Below are 20,111 nucleotides of genomic sequence, written 5' to 3'. Positions count from 1 at the left end.
TTTAATCAATTCACTAATGATGTTAGTTAGTTTACGGTGAAATGTAGTATAAAACGTCAAGGTTTTGTAGAAAAATATATTGATAAGAGTTCGAGAATAATATTAAGATTCTATTAACCAATTTACTAATGATGTTAAAATGTTTAGGGTGAATTTTTTTTAAGGAATTTCGAATTTTATCGTATTTATAGATTTCTCAAATCAAATTTGTAACTAAGTATTTCAAAGAATCTTCAATAAAACATAATAAAATCTTTAATAAAAAGTAATAAAATTCAAAGAGTGTGACAGAAAAAGTGAATAATATTAATCATAGAGATTCAAGATTCTTGAAATAATTCTTTATTATAATCTTTACATCAACGTAACTCTTTAAATCACATGTAAAACTGTTCTTTGTGTGACCTTTGGATTCCTATTACAGTTCCTTAAAAAAGTTTAAAAAAATATTTTATCAAAAATACAAGGTTTTGATAAATGTTATATAAGATTATAAAAAAAACTGTAAATTATATAAGATGTAATTTTTTAATGATTTATTTTTGCTAAATTTTATTATCTAAGATTCTTTAAGGTGTTTTTAAAAGTGATTTAAGAATATATAAATAAAAATTAAGAGCTTAAACATTGAATAACTTATGTCAAAAATATTTAAAATATTTATGATGGATTCTTTTAGTATTAAAATTATATATTTTGAATGAAAGATTCATCCAAATAGTATACATAAATCTTTTTATCACATTAATCATTTACAAATCTATATAATTCTTAAAGCATGAGTCATTTTTTAAGGCTGGTTTGGTAATTTCACATTCTCTTGGATCAACCCATTAAGCTTCGGATCGACCCAGCATCTTTCTTATTCAAATTAACACTATAATTTCAAATTTCGGATCTTCATGTAACCCGACCCAGATAATGTTGGATCTCATAGTATCTTCCAACCATATGAGAGTTTGAAAAAGGCATTGAATTCGGTTCCTCCAATCATGGCACTCATTACTACGTCTGATTGATTTCAAATTCAAACATGATAGTTAATCATAACAAATCCATGCTTAATTATCTTAATCAATCTCTTCATCCTCCATTATGCTCTATGCTATTTTTTTTATTTGAAATTCGAAATTCTTATAATCTACTTGCATCTGTAATCATTTGATCATTTTTTTCTCTCTCGATTTGCAAGGTTTTTGGTACTAACATTTTTTTTATATTGTAGTGATAACGGTGGTCGTGTTTTTTTAGCATGAAGACGGATTCAACGTCGTCAACAAGTTTTGCAATCCTTTCTATGGTAGGTCATGTTGCAGTATCGAAATCCTCGATTATAATCGTAAAATTTTGTTTCTGCAGGTGCGTAAAGGAAAGGATGTGGTTCAAGTGTTGAAACAATTTTCGAGAATAAAAAAAGCACATGCACCAGGTATTTGATGGTTTGTTCGACATCCATGGTTTGGTATCAAAGGATTGTGGAAGGAAACTAAATGTTAAAAAAAGTTAGTGTTCTTACTGATTCTATCAAGAATGAACACAAATCTATTTTTAACGCCTTTGATCACGACATCAGTTTAAGAAGCCTGGTTTTCAAACTAGAAGAGCGGTATATGCTGTTCTTTTTGGCGTTTTCTGAATCTTATGGTTTCTACTGCGTCTTATGGCTTTTCAACCGCATCTCCAATCTCGGACGGATTCTGAAGCAGTGTTACTTTTCCTGGCTCCAATCTCGAACGGGTTCTGAAGTTTGTTGTTTGAACGCTGCAGGTATCGTAATCAATACATGATTTTGTATATAGCGTGTTTGATAATTTGCTACAGAGAAAAGCTGAGAGATATTTCCTCACGATTTCTATTGATTTTAATTTCCAGGAATTTGAAAAAAGATCCAATGAAAGTATACGATCGACCTACACATATGGGATTGTCGCTTAGCATTGGTCTATGTTCTCCTTTTTGTATTCATGTTCCAGTTTTTGAGTTTTTTTATATTGTATAGATGACATTATAATTTGTAATTTTTTTTACATTATTTTTGCATAATTTCCCTTCGTATTGATATATTGATAGTGATTATGATGCATACATGTCCTCCAGTACTGTATTTATTGAGGCTCTTTTGTTATTGAGTTTTCCTTGCAGCTGCTGAATAGAGATGCTTCATCCACGCCACTATCGGATGCTCATCGTGTGAAGATTTATATTCACTTTTCCTCAACATCTGCTTTATTGATCTTGAGCTTACTTCTTATCGTGTGTCATTGTTTTTTGACAAGAGCCACAGAGAATGAATATGACGCAATTTCCGTCCAGATACATGAATCTAGCCTGCTATAAATCATATGTAAATAGAAAAAAGTAGTCATAATATAATTGATTTTCAATGATTTTTGCATTTATTATTTCAATCCTTTTTTATATAATATGCAATGGTTTCTATATTCACTATATTCAATTTTCAAATCTAGATTTTTTGTTATAATTTCAAATTAAAGAAGTCTTTTTTCACTCCATAATTTTAGCTCTTGACAAGTAAGTTTTTATATATTAGATTTTTATATATTTAGATACATGGATCTAGACTATTATAGCTCATATGCAAATAAGGAAGTCAAACTTTATTTGATTTCCACTGATTTTGACATTAATTACTAAAAGGCTTTTTCATTTAATTTTTGTCGTTTCCATTTTCATTACATTCAATTTTAAAATCAAGACTTTTTGTCATAAACTTTAATTAATAGAGTATTTTTTTCACTCCATAATCTTAGCTATTGATAAAGAAGTTTATATATATTCGATTTTTTTTAATTTTTTGAAAGCATGGGTCCCATATGTAAATAAGGAAAAATAGTCAAAATTTATTTGATTTAACTAATTTTGGCCGTTATTATTATAATCTTTTATTGTATAATATATACTGAATTCCAAATTAAATACATTTAATTTCCAAATCAAGACTTTGTTATAATTCCTAATCAGTGGAACACTTTTTAACACAACAATTTTAGCTCTTGATAGTGAAGCTTTTATATATTAATTTTTTTTATATTTTTCGATACATAGGCATATGCTATAACTCATAGCAAGTAAGGAAATGTAGTCAAATATATTTTGATTTCCACTGATTTTAGCATTTATTACCACAATATTTTTTCTTATAATTTGTGCGGTTTCTATTTTAACTATATTCAATTTAAAATTGACTTTTTGTTATAATTTCCGATTAATGGAGTATTTTTCACTCCACAATTTGAACTCCTGATAAGAAAGTTTCTCTATATTAGACTTTTAAATTTTCAGATACATGAATGTAGCTTGCTATAACTTATATGAAAATAAAGAAACATAGTCAAAGTTTATTTGATTTTCAATGATTTTGGCATTTATTATTACAATCCATTTTTATATAAAATATATTGTCTTCCGTATACACTATATTCAATAAGCAAATCAAGAGTTTTGTTATAATTTCAAATTAATGGAGTCCTTTCTCACTCCATAATTTCAGCTTTTGAGAAGGAAGTTTTCATATACAAGATTTTTCAAAAAAATCATACCCGTGTGCGTAGCACGGGCCAAAATGCAATGAGCATATTTTTATTTAAATAAAAATTTGATACATGAGCATATTTTAATTTAAATAACTTAACAATAAAATTATTTACACACAGGTTATTATAAATTTTTGTTATTTTATTTAAGATACACGGCGACGATGAGAAAATTTTACTTATATAGTCATTATTATTTTCATGACTTTTATATATATTTTAGAAAAAATTACATAATATATTTTATTAGAGTAGTCATAATATAATTGATTTTCAGTGATTTTTGCATCTATTATTACAATCCTTTTTTTGTATAATATGCAGTGGTTTCCATATTCACTATATTCAATTTTCAAATCTAGATTTTTTGTTATAATTTCAAATTGAAGGAGTCTTTTCTCCCTCCACAATTTTGCCTCTTGACAAGGAAGTTTTTATAGATTAGATTTTTATATATTCAGATACATGAATCTAGACTATTATAGCTCATATGCAAATAAAGAAGTCAAACTTTATTTGATTTCCACTGATTTTGACATTAATTACTAAAAGGCTTTTTCATTTAATTTTTGTCGTTTCCATGTTCAATATATTCAATTTTCAAATCAAGACTTTTTGTCATAATTTCTAATTAATAGAGTATTTTTTTCACTCCATAATCTTAGCTATTGATAAGAAAGTTTTTATATATTCAATTTTTTAAGTTTTTTGGATGCATGGGTCCCATATGAAATAGTCAAAATTTATTTGATTTAACTAATTTTGGCCGTTAGTATTATAATCCTTTATTGTATAATATATACAGAATTCCAAATTCAGTACATTAATCAAGACTTTTGTCATAATTTCTAATCAGTGAACACTTTTTAACACAACAATTTTAACTCTTGATAGTGAAGTTTTTATATATTAAATTTTTTTTTATATTTTTTGATACATAAGCATATGCTATAACTCATAGCAAGTAAGGAAATGTAGTCAAATATATTTTAATTTCCACTTATTTTAGCATTTATTACCACAATATTTTTTTCTTATAATTTGTGCGGTTTCTATTTTAACTATATTCAATTTAAAATCGACTTTTTGTTATAATTTCCGATTAATGGAGTATTTTTCACTCCACAATTTGAACTCTTGATAAGGAAGTTTCTATATATTAGACTTTTACATTTTCAGATACATGAATCTAGCTTGCTATAACTTATATGAAAATAAAGAAACATAATCAAAGTTTATTTGATTTTCAATGATTTTGGCATTTATTATTACAATCCATTTTTATATAAAATATATTGTCTTCCGTATACACTATATTCAATAAGCAAATCAAGAGTTTTGTTATAATTTCAAAGTAATGGAGTCCTTTTTCACTCCATAATTTCAGCTTTTAAGAAGAAAATTTTCATACACAAGATTTTTCAAAAAAATCATACCCGTGTGCGTAGCACGGGCCAAAATGCAATGAGCATATTTTTATTTAAATAAAATTTTGATAAATGAGCATATTTTAATTTAAATAACTTAACAATAAAATTATTTACATACAGGTTATTATAAATTTTTGTTATTTTATTTAAGATGCGCGGCGACGCCGAGAAATTTTACTTATATAGTCATTATTATTTTCATGACTTTTATATATATTTTAGAAAAAATTACATAATATATTTTATTAGAGTAGTCATAATATAATTGATTTTCAATGATTTTTGCATCTATTATTACAATCCTTTTTTTTTTATAATATGCAGTGGTTTCCATATTCATTATATTCAATTTTCAAATCTAGAGTTTTTGTTATAATTTCAAATTAAAGAAGTCTTTTTTCACTCCACAATTTTGAGTCTTGACAAGGAAGTTTTTATAGATTAGATTTTTATATATTCAGATACATGAATCTAGACTATTATAGCTCATATGCAAATAAGCAAGTCAAACTTTATTTGATTTTCACTGATTTTGACATTAATTACTAAAAGGCTTTTTCATTTAATTTTTGTCTTTTCCATGTTCATTATATTCAATTTTCAAATCAAGACTTTTTGTTATAATTTTTAATTAATAGAGTATTTTTTTCACTCCATAATCTTAGCTATTGATGAGAAATTTTTTATATATTCAATTTTTTAAATTTTTTGGATGCATGGGTTCCATATGATATAGTCAAAATTTATTTGATTTAACTGATTTTGGCCGTTAGTATTATAATCCTTTATTATATAATATATACTGAATTCCAAATTCAGTACATTAATCAAGACTTTTGTCATAATTGCTAATCAGTGGAACACTTTTTATCACAACAATTTTAACTCTTGATAGTGAAGTTTTTATATATTAAATTTTTTTATATTTTTCGATACATGGGCATATACTATAACTCATAGCAAGTAAGGAAATGTAGTCAAATATATTTTGATTTCCACTTATTTTAGCATTTATTACCACAATATTTTTTCTTATAATTTGTGCGGTTTCTATTTTAACTATATTCAATTTAAAATCGACTTTTTGTTATAATTTCCGATTAATGGAGTATTTTTCACTCCACAATTTGAACTCTTGATAAGAAAGTTTCTATATATTAGACTTTTACATTTTCAGATACATGAATCTAGCTTGCTATAACTTATATGAAAATAAAGAAACATAGTCAAAGTTTATTTGATTTTCAATGATTTTGGCATTTATTATTACAATCCATTTTTATATAAAATATATTGTCTTCCGTATACACTATATTCAATAAGCAAATCAAGAGTTTTGTTATAATTTCAAATTAATGGAGTCCTTTCTCACTCCATAATTTCAGGTTTTGAGAAGGAAGTTTTCATACACAAGATTTTTCAAAAAAATCATACCCGTGTGCGTAGCACGGGCCAAAATGCAATGAGCATATTTTTATTTAAATAAAAATTTGATAAATGAGCATATTTTAATTTAAATAACTTAACAATAAAATTATTTACATACAGGTTATTATAATTTTTTTTTATTTTATTTAAGATACGGGGTGACGCCGAGAAATTTTTGTTATATAGTCATTACTATTTTCATGACTTTCATATATATATATATATATTAGAAAAAATTAAATAGTATATTTTATTATTTTAACTATACAAATAATGATTTGATAATAAATCCACAAACTTATAAATTTTATTCGAAACATGTAATATTATTATTATATTAAATATTTGGTAATATTAATGATAATAATGGAAAATCTATTCTGTTATAAAATCAATACCGAATATATTCCATCATAGATATTTATCACGTATATCTTTTTATTATCAATTTTCAATATAGGCAATAATTGTAGCATATAATTTCAGTAATGTAACTGAATTATGACTACATATGTATTCCTTTATTGATGAATCCTCTTAAGGTTAATTATTTATTAATGTATTTATCAATTTTCATTAAGGACAGGAGGAAAGTCTATCATCAGCATATTCACTTTAATTTTATAATTAAGGAATGGATGAAAGCTTTATAATCTGCATAATCTGGTTAAGTTTATTATTATTTATGTTTTTAAATACAAAGATTTATATAGTCCGATCGTTATAATTTCTGTTACGTGATTTTATTTTTTTCAATCGACATTTGTATATATATTATATTTTAACATCTACAACGTACTGATCGCAAATAACATAACTTGAGTATTTTGAATCTTACATACGTTGTTTTCCAAAACTTATATCATCATACTGTTTGTTAATAAAAAAATGTATAGGTTATCTAGATAAAGAAAAAAAAAATCGTACCCGTATGCGTAGCACGGGCCAAAATGCTATGAGCATATCTTTATTTAAATAAAAATTTGATAAATGAGCATATTTTCATTTAAATAACTTAACAGTAAAAATTTTTACATACAGATTATTATAAATTTTTGTTATTTTATTTAAGATACGAGGCGTCGTCGAGAAATTTTAATTATATAATCATTACTATTTTCATGACTTTTATAAATATTTTAGAAGAAAATTATCTAATATTTTTTACTATTTTAACCATACAAATAATGATATGATAATAGATCCATAAACTTATAAATTCTATTCCAAACATGAAATATTATTATTATGTTAAATATCTGGTAATATTAATGATACTAATGAAAAATATTTTCCGTTATAAAATCAATATAAAATCTATTCCGTTATATATATCTTTCGTGTATATCTTTTTATTATCAATTTTCAATATATGCACTAATTGTAGCATATAATTTTAGTAATGTAACTGAATAATGACTACATATGTATTCATTTATTGATGAATTTCTTTGAGGTTAATTATTTCTTAACCTATTTATCAAATATTTCTTTGAGTCACCGAGAATGAATATGACGCAATTTCCGTCTAAATACATGAATCTAACCTGCTATAAATCATATGTTAATAAGAAAAAGTAGTCAGAATATATTTGATTTTCAAAGATTTTGGCATTTAGTATTACAATCCTTTTTTTTGTATAATATGTAGTGGTTTCCATATTCACTATATTTATTTTTTAAATCTAGATTTTTTGTTATAATTTCAAATTAATGAAGTCTTTTTTCACTCAACAATTTTATCTCTTGATAAGGAAGTTTTTTTTTTTTTAAAGGTCTACATACACGTAGATGAATTGTATCGAATACAATAGCTGCGACAAGCAAATTGTTTGATTGAAAAAAATTTATTTTCTAACTGAAGGTCATGCAAAATGGCCTCATAAATTAGAAAATAAGACCTTAATGATTGAAAAGATAAAACTATCTTCTATTCTTCCAAATAATCTTGAAAAAAGAAACAAAACAAAACATAAATCAATACAAAAAATCATATATAAATATTATACATATATAAACTTAATTAATGTAAAAAATTAATAAATCTAATAAAACAAAAATGAAAGGAATGAATATAATAAAATAAAAGAAGTAAAATAATAAGAAATAATAATTAATAAAAAAGAAATCTAACCAAAGGGGATTCCTTTGGTTGGATGCATAAAACTTAATTATTTAATCGAGGAACAAAATAATGACATTAAAACATAATCAAATATATATATTATATAATGACCATCAAAATGGTAACACAAGCTATAAAAATGGCACACAATCATGAAATTATATGCCATTAAAGGCACAATAATGTCATCAATAATGACCCCCATAAATGATACTAAATATTCATAAAGAATATTTATCCTGCAAGAGATTTGAAGATCACTATTACCCATAAAATTAGCACAAGAGATATAAAACATCAAAAAAAGGTAAATCAACAAAATCTTTTGCCTAAACATACAAAATTAGATTCCTACCAATTTAAAAAATATTGAACATTAATATATATTATATAAAAACAATGATAATAATAAAACGAAATTGATAAGGAAGTTTTTATATATTAAATTTTTGTATATTCATTGTGTTGACGTTATATCAAATTGATCGGAGATGCGACGAGGCAATATCCCTACAACATATTAACAGGTGTGATCTTTCCAAAACATAAAATTACATGATTATAATAATTTTTGATTTATAATATATATTATTGTGGGGCTGTTTATATTCCATTTTTTTCATGATTAGGGTTCATTTTTTTCATGATTAGGTATAATTGTGTGTTTTTTTGATAGAGGTATAATTGTGTGCTTGAATCTATGATGTTATGGGTTGTTTTGTATCCTACTTTGTCCATTTTTGAAATATATTTTTTTATCATAATTAGAGGAAATTGAATTTGTGGTATCAATCTTATAGTGCATGATTAATTAGATCTTATTTGTTATTTATCCTTATTTTGATTCTTAGTTTCTTGTTAGTGTTCTTGACAAATGTTTGCGGTTCTTGGGCGATGACGGTGGAGATAATGTAGCGGTGACTCAATTAGTGCGCGTAGATTATTCTGATCATTTAATTTTATTGCATGATTTCGTTTTAATTTTGTAATTTTGAATATTGTTTGTTTTAAATAGAAGTAAGTGTAGGCCTTAATTTTAGTTACTTTTTAAATGATAAGTTGACTATTTTTAAATTTGTTTATCTTTGGTATTTGACTTTCCTCTACGTGCTTAAATTTGAATTCTTGTGTTTTAATTAGGTGATTAATTGATAAACTCTTTATTGCTGATTATTGTGCCTGAATTCCATAATTCATGGGGGCCATATATGGTGGCTTTATTGTGCCTTAATGAGGTATTATTGCAACATTAATGGTTGATTTGTTGATTGGTGTATACCAAATTTGTATAGTTCAAGTTTGTTTTGTATTTGAATGGATATATCTTAGTTATGGTTTCAATTTTCAGTTATATTTTTCTATTTATATTTAAAATATTTATTGATAGCAATAGTCAGTTGTATTCTGTTGGATTTAAATTTTATAAGGTATCCAACCAAAGAGATTTCACTATCTCTTTGGTGTAGATTTTTTATGATTTGTTTCGCATTAGTTTTATTTTACTTTCCTTATTCTTTATATTCATATTTTTTGAATGAGTTTTTGGCTTTCCTCTTTCGTTTTTCGATAGTTTTTATTATTATTCTGTTGTGTGTGTGAACTTGTTATGTTCTGTTTTTTTGTATTTTATTTTTTCAGGATACGCGAGTAGAAGAAAGAATGATAGTGGGACCTCCTATGGGTGTTTTCTTATCGAACATTAGTTTTATTGTCTAAGTGTTCCCGGTCATCTCTGCATGTCCGAGGATTAGATGGTAAACTTTCTTGAACGAAAGGAACTCCTGGCAGCTGCTATTGTATTCTGATACAATTCATTATACGTGAAAGTATCTTGTGACAAAAAAAAAAAAAATTTGTATATTCAGATACATGAATCAAGACTGTTATAACTCATATGCAAATAAGGTAGTCAAACTTTATTTAATTTCCATTGATTTTGACATTAATTACTGAAAGGTCTTTTCATTTAATTTTTATAGTTTTCATGTTCGTTATATTCAATTTTCAAATTAAGACTTTTTGTCATAATTTAAAATTAATAGAGAATTTTTTCACTCCATAATTTTAGCTATTGATAAGAAAGTTTTTATATATTCGAATTTTTAAAATTTTTGGATGCATGGGTCTAGCATGCTACCCATACGTAAATAGGGAAAAATAGTCACTGATTTTGGCATTTATTATTACAATCTTTTTTCCTATTATATGTACTGGTTTCCATATTCACCACATTAAATTTCAAATTTAGACTTTTTTTTATATAATTTCATATCAATGGAACACTTTTTAAATCCAAAATTTTAGTTCTTGATAATGATTTTTTTTCAATTTCCAAATACATGAATTTAGCAAGCTATAATTCATATGCAAACAAGAAAACGTAATCAAACTTAATTTGATTTTCACTAATTTTAGCATATATTATTACAATATTTTTTCGTATAATTTGTGCAGTTTTTATTTTCGATTAGTAAAGTATTTTTTCACTCCACAATTTTAACTTCTATTTAAGAAGTTTTTTTATATATCAGACTTTTTAAATATTCAAATACATGAATTTAGGCTGTTTATAACTCATATGCAAATAATAAAGAAATATTGTCAAATTTTAATTGATTTTATTAATTTGAAATTTATTAGTATGATTCTTAAGAAATTATATGTTTTACATTGTCAAAGTTGATAAATATGATAACGATTTATATGTTTTAAATGTGTAATGCATTTTTTAAGGTGTAGCACATATAAAATCAATTCGCACTCTATTTTTTTAATTATTTATTAAAATATCTCATATATAGTATTCGTACATGTATTAATTTTTTCACCAAGCCCTTCCTTATCATATCTTTAACATCTACCACGTACTGATCGCCAATAACAAAACTCAAGTATTTTGACTCTTACATATGTTGCTTTTTTTAATTTATATTTCATATCATTCTGTTTGTTGATAAAAAATGTATAGGTTAACTAGATAAAAAAAACAAAAAATCATACCCGCGTGCGTAGCACGGGCCAAAATGTTATTGAGCATATTTTTATTTAAATAAAAATTTGATAAATGAATATATTTTCATTTGAAAAATTTTGCATACTGTTATTATAATTTTTTGTTATTTTATTTAAGATACGAGGGATCGCCGTTAGGCGACGTCGAGAAATTTTAATTATATAGTCATTGCTATTATCATGTCTTTTATGGATATTTTAGAAACAATTACCTATATTTTTTTATTATTTTAACTATACATATAATGATTTAATAATAGATCTATTAACTTATAAGTTTTTATTCCAAACATGATATATTATTATTATATTAAATATTTGGTTGTATTAATGATACTAATGAAAAATCTATTCCGTTATAAAATCAATAAAGAAACTATTTCATTATAGATATTTATCACGTATATATTTTTATTATCAATTTTCAATATAGGCAATAATTATAGCATATAATGGAATAGTAATGTGACTGAATTATGACTACATATGTATTCCTTTATTGATGAATTCTTTTGAGGTTAATTATTTCTTAACCTATTTATTAATTTTTATTAAGGACGAGAGAAACTCTATCATCAGCATATTCACCTTAATTTTATAATTAAGGAATGGATCTAAGCTTTATAATCTACATAACCAGGTTAAGTTCATAATTATTTGGTTAAATGATCTTTTAGCCCTTAAAGTTTGGGTGGAAGTTCCGATGCGGCCTCGAAATTTAAAAACGCTCCTTTCGATCCTCAAAGTATCTTTGTCGTACCTTTTAGCCCATATGGCGTATACCGGTATATAACGGGGCTGGACAAAGTTGACATTTCACACGTGAGGGTTAAAAGGGGCATTAAACATTAAGGGTTAAAAAGAACATCTAATGTATTTTAATGTATTTTTTAGGGGTTAAAAGGAACGAGATGTATACTTTTAAGGGTTAAAAGGTACGTCCAAACTTTATCCCGAATATGAATTGTCAAGTTTATCCCCCGATTTATACCGGTATTTTTAAAAAGGGCTAAAAGGTACGACAAAGATACTTTAAGGGTCGAAAGATACGTTTTTAAATTTCGAGGCCGCATCGGAACTTCCACCCATACTTCGAGGGCTAAAAGGTCATTAAGCCTAATTATTTATGTTTCCAACGTACTGATCGCCAATAACATAGCTCGAGTATTTTGACTCTTACATACGTTGCCTTTCATAACTTATATCTCATATTATACTGTTTGTTAATAAAAAATGTATCGGTTAACTAGATTAAAAAAAAATCATACCCGTGTGCGTAACACGGGCCAAAATGCTATGAGTATATATTTATTTAAATAAAAATTTGATAAATGAGCATATTTTCATTTAAATAACTTAACAATAAAATATTTTACATACAGTTTATTATTATTTTTTATTATTTTATTTAAGATAAGATGTGTCGCCGAGAAATTTTATTTATATAGTTATTACTATTTTAATGTTTTTTATAAATATTTAGAAAATATTACCTAATATTTTTTATTATTTTAACTATACAAATAATTATTTAATAATAGATCCAGAAACTTATGAATTTTTATTCCAAACATGAAATATTATTATTATATTAAATATTTTGTTATATTAATGATACTAATGAAAAATCTATACTGTTATAAAATCAATAGAGAGTCTATTTTATTATAGATTTTTATCATGTATATCTTCTTATTATCAATTTTATCTATATACAATAATTGTAGCATATAATTTTAGTAATGTAACTAAATTATGACTACATATGTATTCCTTTAGTGATGTATTCCCTTAAGCTTAATTATTTATTAACCTATTTATTATTTTTTATTAAGGACGGGAGGAAATTCCATCATCACCATATTCACCTTAATATTATAATTAAAGAATGGATGGAAGTTTTATAATCTGCATAATCAGGTTAAATTTATACTCCCTCCGTCCCCGTGGTTGTTTACGTTCACTGTTTGCACGCATTTTGAGGCTCCTATAAAGTATAGTTGTAGAATTTTTTCTAAAATTTTCCTTTTTTGAATAAAAGTTTAAGTATCAAATTTTTATTCAGAGAAAACAATTTTAAAAAATATATTATGGAACTATACTTTAAATGAGTGTGGAAAAACGTGCCGAAAAGTAACGTAAAGAAATGAGGGGGACAAAGGGGTAATTATTTATGATTCTAAATATAAAGATTTATAGTCTGCGTCGTTATAATTTCTGTTGCGTTGCGTGATTTTTTTTTCAATATATATATTATCGTTAACATCTACAACGAACTGATCGCCAATAACATAACGTACTGATCGCCAATAACATAACTCGAGTATTTTGACCCTTACATGCATTGTCTTTCTTAATTATATATCCTATCATACTGTTTGTTAATAAAAAATGTATAGGTTAAATAGATAAAAAACAAAAAATTATACTTGTGCGCGTAGCACGGGCTAAAATGCTAATAAACATATAAAATTTTATAATCTAAAACTCATAATAAATAGTTTGACTACGCCGATTACCCGTCAGATTTGGGGTTAATCACGAGAAAAAGTATAGATTAAGTTAATAGAAAATCAGAGAATCAATACCCGTGTGCGTAGCACGGGCAAAAAAAGCTAGTTTATATAAATAATAAGTCTTGTGTGTTATGGATATAAAATATCTTATGGAATCTCACATTAGTCATATACATAAAGAATCTCAGAAAATCTTAAGAGAATATTCAATTTAAGTTAGTGAAACACTTAAAAGAATCTCAGAAAATCTTAAAAATATTTAAATGAATAAAACACTAGAAAGAAACTTAGGAAAAAATTTATTTTAAATTTTAAATTAATAGAGCACTTAAGAGAATCTTAGAAAATCTTAAATAATTTTACATTAGTAAAACACTTAAGAGAATCTTGGAAAATCTTAAATATTTTTAAATTTGTAAAACACCTAAGAGAATCTTAAAAAGATATTCAATTTAAATTAGTAAACCACTTAAAAGAATCTCTGAAAATCTTAGAAAAAAATTTATTTTAAATTATTAGAGCACTTAAGAGAATCCTAGAAAATCTTAAATAATTTTAAATCAGTAAAAAACTTAAGAGAATCTTGAAAAATCTTAAATATTTTTAAATTAGTAAAACACTTATAAAAATCTTAAATAAATATTCAATTTAAATTAGTAAAACACTTAAAAGAATCTCAGAAAAATCTTAAATAGATTTAAATGAGTAAAACACTTGAAAGAATCTTAGAAAAAACTTATTTTAAATATTCAATTTAAATTAGTAAAACACTTAAAAGAATCTCAGAAAAACTTAAATATATTTAAATGAGTAAAACACTTAAAAGAATCCTAGAAAAAAATTATTTTAAATTAATAGAGCACTTAAGAATCTTAGGAAAATATTAAATTTATTAGTAAAACACTTAAAAGATCGTAATAAACAAAATTATTAGATGATCCGTTATAACAATGGTAAGAGATTCGTTATCATACACAAAATAACGTAAAATATATAAACAAGATTCTCTAAGAGCATCTCCAACCATAGAGTACCCTTAGCTAAAATGTGAGTTGGCATACCATAATTAAAAATTATAGCCAACATCGTCAAAAAAGTACACTCCAACCACGCCCACCTGTTGTCTATAATTTTAGCCAACCTCCTATGGATGTCTAAATTTGTCGAACCTCTACAGGTCTGTAAGAAAATCTGTAGGAAGATTGCACATCATTTATTACCATATTGAACTGATATATTCTATTTTAACAATTTGAAATATTAATAACATACTATTTTTAAATTATAGCCAACCAAGATAGCCAATACCATTGAAGCAAAATGTGTTACAGGTTCAGCAAATTTTACATAAAATCTTACAGGTCCAATTTAGCCAACGATTATAGCCAACGCCGTTGGAGATGCTCTAAGATATTCGATCATTTTTTTAGCAAGGTGAATTTTATGAAATTTAAAATTCAAATTTAATACTGATTGATTGATTGAGATATGGATAATATAGAAAAAGAAATCAATTAATTACATATCTTATTAAATTAACTGATTGAATGCATTAGATATATGTACTAATTGAATGCATTAAATATATGAAGAAGATTACTATAATATCTCTTATGAATTAGAATTGATTGATTTTTTGACAAATCATAATTCATATTATAATTATTAAATCAACGGTGATTAAGTGGGTTTCTCGGTTTTCTTGATAAGCTGCGTTTTCTTAGGATCTTCCTCCTCTCTCTCTCTCTCTCTCTCTCTCTCTCTCTCTCTCTCTCTCTCTATATATATATATATATATATATATATATATATATATATATATATATATATATATATATATATATATATATATATATATATATATATATATATATATATATAGGCTCATGATCAAATAGAAACCAATCTTAAAATAAAAACTAAAAACCACTATTGAAACTCCTTAAATTACTAAAGGCACTCACTTACATTTAATTATAACCCAGCAGTAACAACCCACCCAGATCTGCCCCCATTCTTTCTCCTCCTTCCACCTTCTCTCTTTCATCAACCCCACTTCATCTCCCTCTTCTCCTTCCACCTCTACTATCACATCTATGCCCACACGCTCCTACCACCACTGCCACTCATGTCATTATTTCCGATTTCACCATCATCACCACCACCTCTACCACCCGCTCCTGATATTTTTACAAAAATCGGTGATATTCTGATATACCATTTAGTGATATCATCCATACATTTTAGTGATATCCGCTTTAGAAATTAGTGATATCCTATGTAGAAATTAGTGATATTCGTAAAAATCTCCAGAACTTGATGCAAACCTCCAAATCTGTTTTTGTTTGTTGATTCTGGTGGTGATGGCGGTGGTGAAGAAGAAGGTGGTGCAGATGGAGGGGGCGAAGGCATGGAGGATGCAGGGGTGGGGGAGGTGGAGGTCGAGATGGAGTTATGGCGGAGGTAGGACCTGAGATAGCGCGTGGAGGTGAAGATGTTGGTGGTGGAAGTGTCGAGGTGGAGGTGATGATGGCAAAGGTCGAGATGAAGGTGGTGGAAGAGGTGGAGGTGGGTGGATGTTGGTGGTAGAGACGGTGGAGGAGGAATGGAAGGATAATGGACGTGAACGGGGTGGTAGTGGGCGACACATGTTGAGGGAGCGGCGGAAATGGTGGTCCCGGAAGTGGAGGCTTAGCCAGAGAAGATGGAGGTGGAGGTGGGGTTGTTAAAAAATTTAGTGATATTGTGTTTAGAATTTAGTGATACTCCAGCTGAGTTTTTAGTTTGTATATATAATTCATGAATTATTACTTTACACATTACCTGGGCCTTTAATGAATTTCAAGATTTTTATTATTCAATACTTTTAGCGAAAATATTACTTTACAACATTGGCCCAAGTTGGGACCGGCAAAATTTATTATTTAAGCGAGGTTATCACTTTATTGGATATTACTTGATCGAGGTTTAACTGTACGTTTTCTTTTTTAACAAACTTTATTAGGTCCGTTAAAAAAATATACAAAAATATTCCTACATCTGACCAGGTTATTCCGAGTTACTAAAGTAAGATTAATTTCGGATTAATTACTCTGACAGTGTCAAAAATATTGTACGCTTTACCACTCATTTTTCTCTTATCTGTTTAAAGCAGTAAGCGATCCATTAATCATTATTGACATATCTCCACCAAATTGTTGAAAAATTCATTTGTTTCGCTGGTCTTGACCTATTTAAAGTTGAGAAATCTACAAAACTACCTACCTTTTCTTTTATTGTTTTCAAAAATACTACCTTTCAGAATTATTTTTAAAAATACCTTTTTATAAAAAAAAATTCAAAAATACGGTTTGCAACTTTTGCAACCTCATTTGTAACCTTGGGCGGCGCAGCCGTTTCAGTTGCAAATGAGGTTGCAAAAGTTGCAAATAAAAATGGAAAGTTGCAACTGTTGCAACTACAATTGCAACTAGTTCAACTGAAAACTGTAAGTTGCAACTTCTAGTTTTCAGTTGCCATTTTCGACCTCCGTTTCGACATATATATATATATATATATATATAGTTGCAAATGAGGTTGCAAATGAAGTTGCAACTGCCGTTGCAACTTTTGCAAGTTGCAGTTGCAACTTGCAACGGCAGTTGCAACTTCATTTGCAACCTCAGTTGCAACTAAATGCAACTGAAAATTATATATAATTGCAAATGAGGTTGCAACTGCAGTTGCAACTTAATTTGTAACCTCAGTTGCAACTAAATGCAACTGAAAACTATATATAGTTGCAAATGAGGTTGCAAAAGTGGCAAATGAGGTTGCAAATGAAGTTGCAACTGCAGTTGCAACTTTTGCAACTGCAGTTGCAACTTCATTTGCAACTAAATGCAACTGAAAACTGTAAGCAACAACAGATGTATGGTGTGCCCCTAGCGGGGCCGTTAGATAACAATAGAAACAACTGAATGCAACCATATGCAACTGAATACAACCATATGCAACCATATATACAATTACAAATCTTGATTTCAAGTTCCAGTTTTCAAATGTCATTTTCGACCTCATTTTTGAAATCAGGAATTCATTTGCATATGAGGTTGCAAATGAGGTTGCAACACGGCTGGCGCCGCCTGGAGTTGCAAATGAGGTTGCAAAAGTTGCAAATCGTATTTTTGAAAAAAACAATTTATGAAAAGATATTCTTAAAAACAATTATAAAGATGGTAGTATTTTAAAAAAAATAATTTTACAGATGGGTATTTTTAAAAAAAACCCTTTAAAGTTCAAAACCACTTTTTTATTAGAAAAGTTGCTTCAATTTGGGGCAGCACTAAGTGATCGATACACAAACTTATAAGAATATCAGATATGGAAAAACGTCAAAGTACGTTCAGGTAGACTGGACGTATCAATAATCGGCATTTGGAAATTTATAAATTATGAATCGTTGGATACTCGGCAATAAAATTTAAGAGTTGAATAGTCCAATATTTTTATCACTCCACGTGGTAGTACGTATATGCATAAGAGTATTTTGAATGGGTTTAGTTAAATTCACCGGAACATATATAAAAACGGGTTCAAATTTAGTTATGTACTCAAGTTTTGTTCTTAATTTTAGTTTGTAAAATAACATGGTAAATGTCTAAGTTGGTACAGTACCATTAATACTAGCATTTTACCCGTGCTACGCACCGAATGGTTATTTTTATAAAATAAAAATAAGTTTGTATACTTACAAATTCAAGTACATATTGTTTTATCATTTATATAATTTTATTACATAATATAGGTATAAATTTTTAAGAAAAATAATATTATTTCTTAAATACTCTGCTCAACACCCTCATATTATATGAAATGAAATAATCATATTTTCTTTTCAATCAAATATTATATAAGGAAATAATTCTTTTTTTCTGATTGGTTAACTGCATAAGGTGGTTGAAAGAAAGTTGAAGAATTAATATGATTGGTTTACCCGTGCTACGCACCGAATATTTATTTTTAAAATAAAAAATAATTTTGTTAATATATAAAATTTCAATTATATACTATGTTGTCATCATTTACACAATTTTTTTTACATAAACATAGATATAAATTTTTTTTAAAACTAATTTTATTTCTTAATACTCCAGATTTGATAAACTATAAATATCTCATTATTATATTAACTGAAATAAATAGAAACTCATATTTTCATTTCAAATAAATATTGCATGAAAATCAATTATCAGTTCAAAGTTCAAACATCACATAATGCATGCTCCCAATTTCAGAACCAAAAATCTGAATAATTTGGATTCAATTCAGTTTCATTATGATTTCTGAATTTGTACCAACACCTATCATGTATTAATTTACTTTTCGATCCCCGTTCAAACGGAGATAAAGATCCCGCAAGAATTTGTGAAAATCCTAAATAATATAAAACTGACTAATATATATATTACAATATATTTTAGAAAATCAATTCTTTTTTTCATTATTTATAAATATAAGAATTTAAAAGAATAATCAAATTCATATTATGTGAATTATTAATTTAATATATGAAATATTAATTATATTTTATTTTAAAAAAATTGTATTGGTTAGCTATAATTTGTATGTGGTTAACACATTGGTTAAAATTTCATAAAAGTAAAGTTGGAGAATGAATATCAATGGTCTAAAATTTAGGTATGACGTCTTATTGCTGCTAAAATAATTCCTTTTTCAAACTGTGCTACTGTTATTTTTCAATAAAATTTTTTTGTTAACATATAGCTCAACTTGATGTTGCGGAAATCTCCGATTTATTGATATAAATTATCAATTTATTTCTGATTAATACTTAAAACAATTCACCCATTTGCCGATTACACTCTAATTTTATTAAAAATTCAAACAAATCTTCGATAAATTTTCTCGAAGCTAATATTTATATAATAATTTTTTATTTTTTACCAAAATCGACCTATTATGTCATTTTAGTATTGGGGAGTACAACCCATGTTTCTGATTTCAGAATTCGAAGTCCGGGCTGAATCCACCCCGATTCTAAAAC

The sequence above is a fragment of the Daucus carota genome, chromosome 5 (assembly GCF_001625215.2).
Source record: "Daucus carota subsp. sativus chromosome 5, DH1 v3.0, whole genome shotgun sequence".
NCBI lineage: Eukaryota > Viridiplantae > Streptophyta > Magnoliopsida > Apiales > Apiaceae > Daucus > Daucus carota.
Note: the sequence above shows the minus strand (reverse complement) of the source record.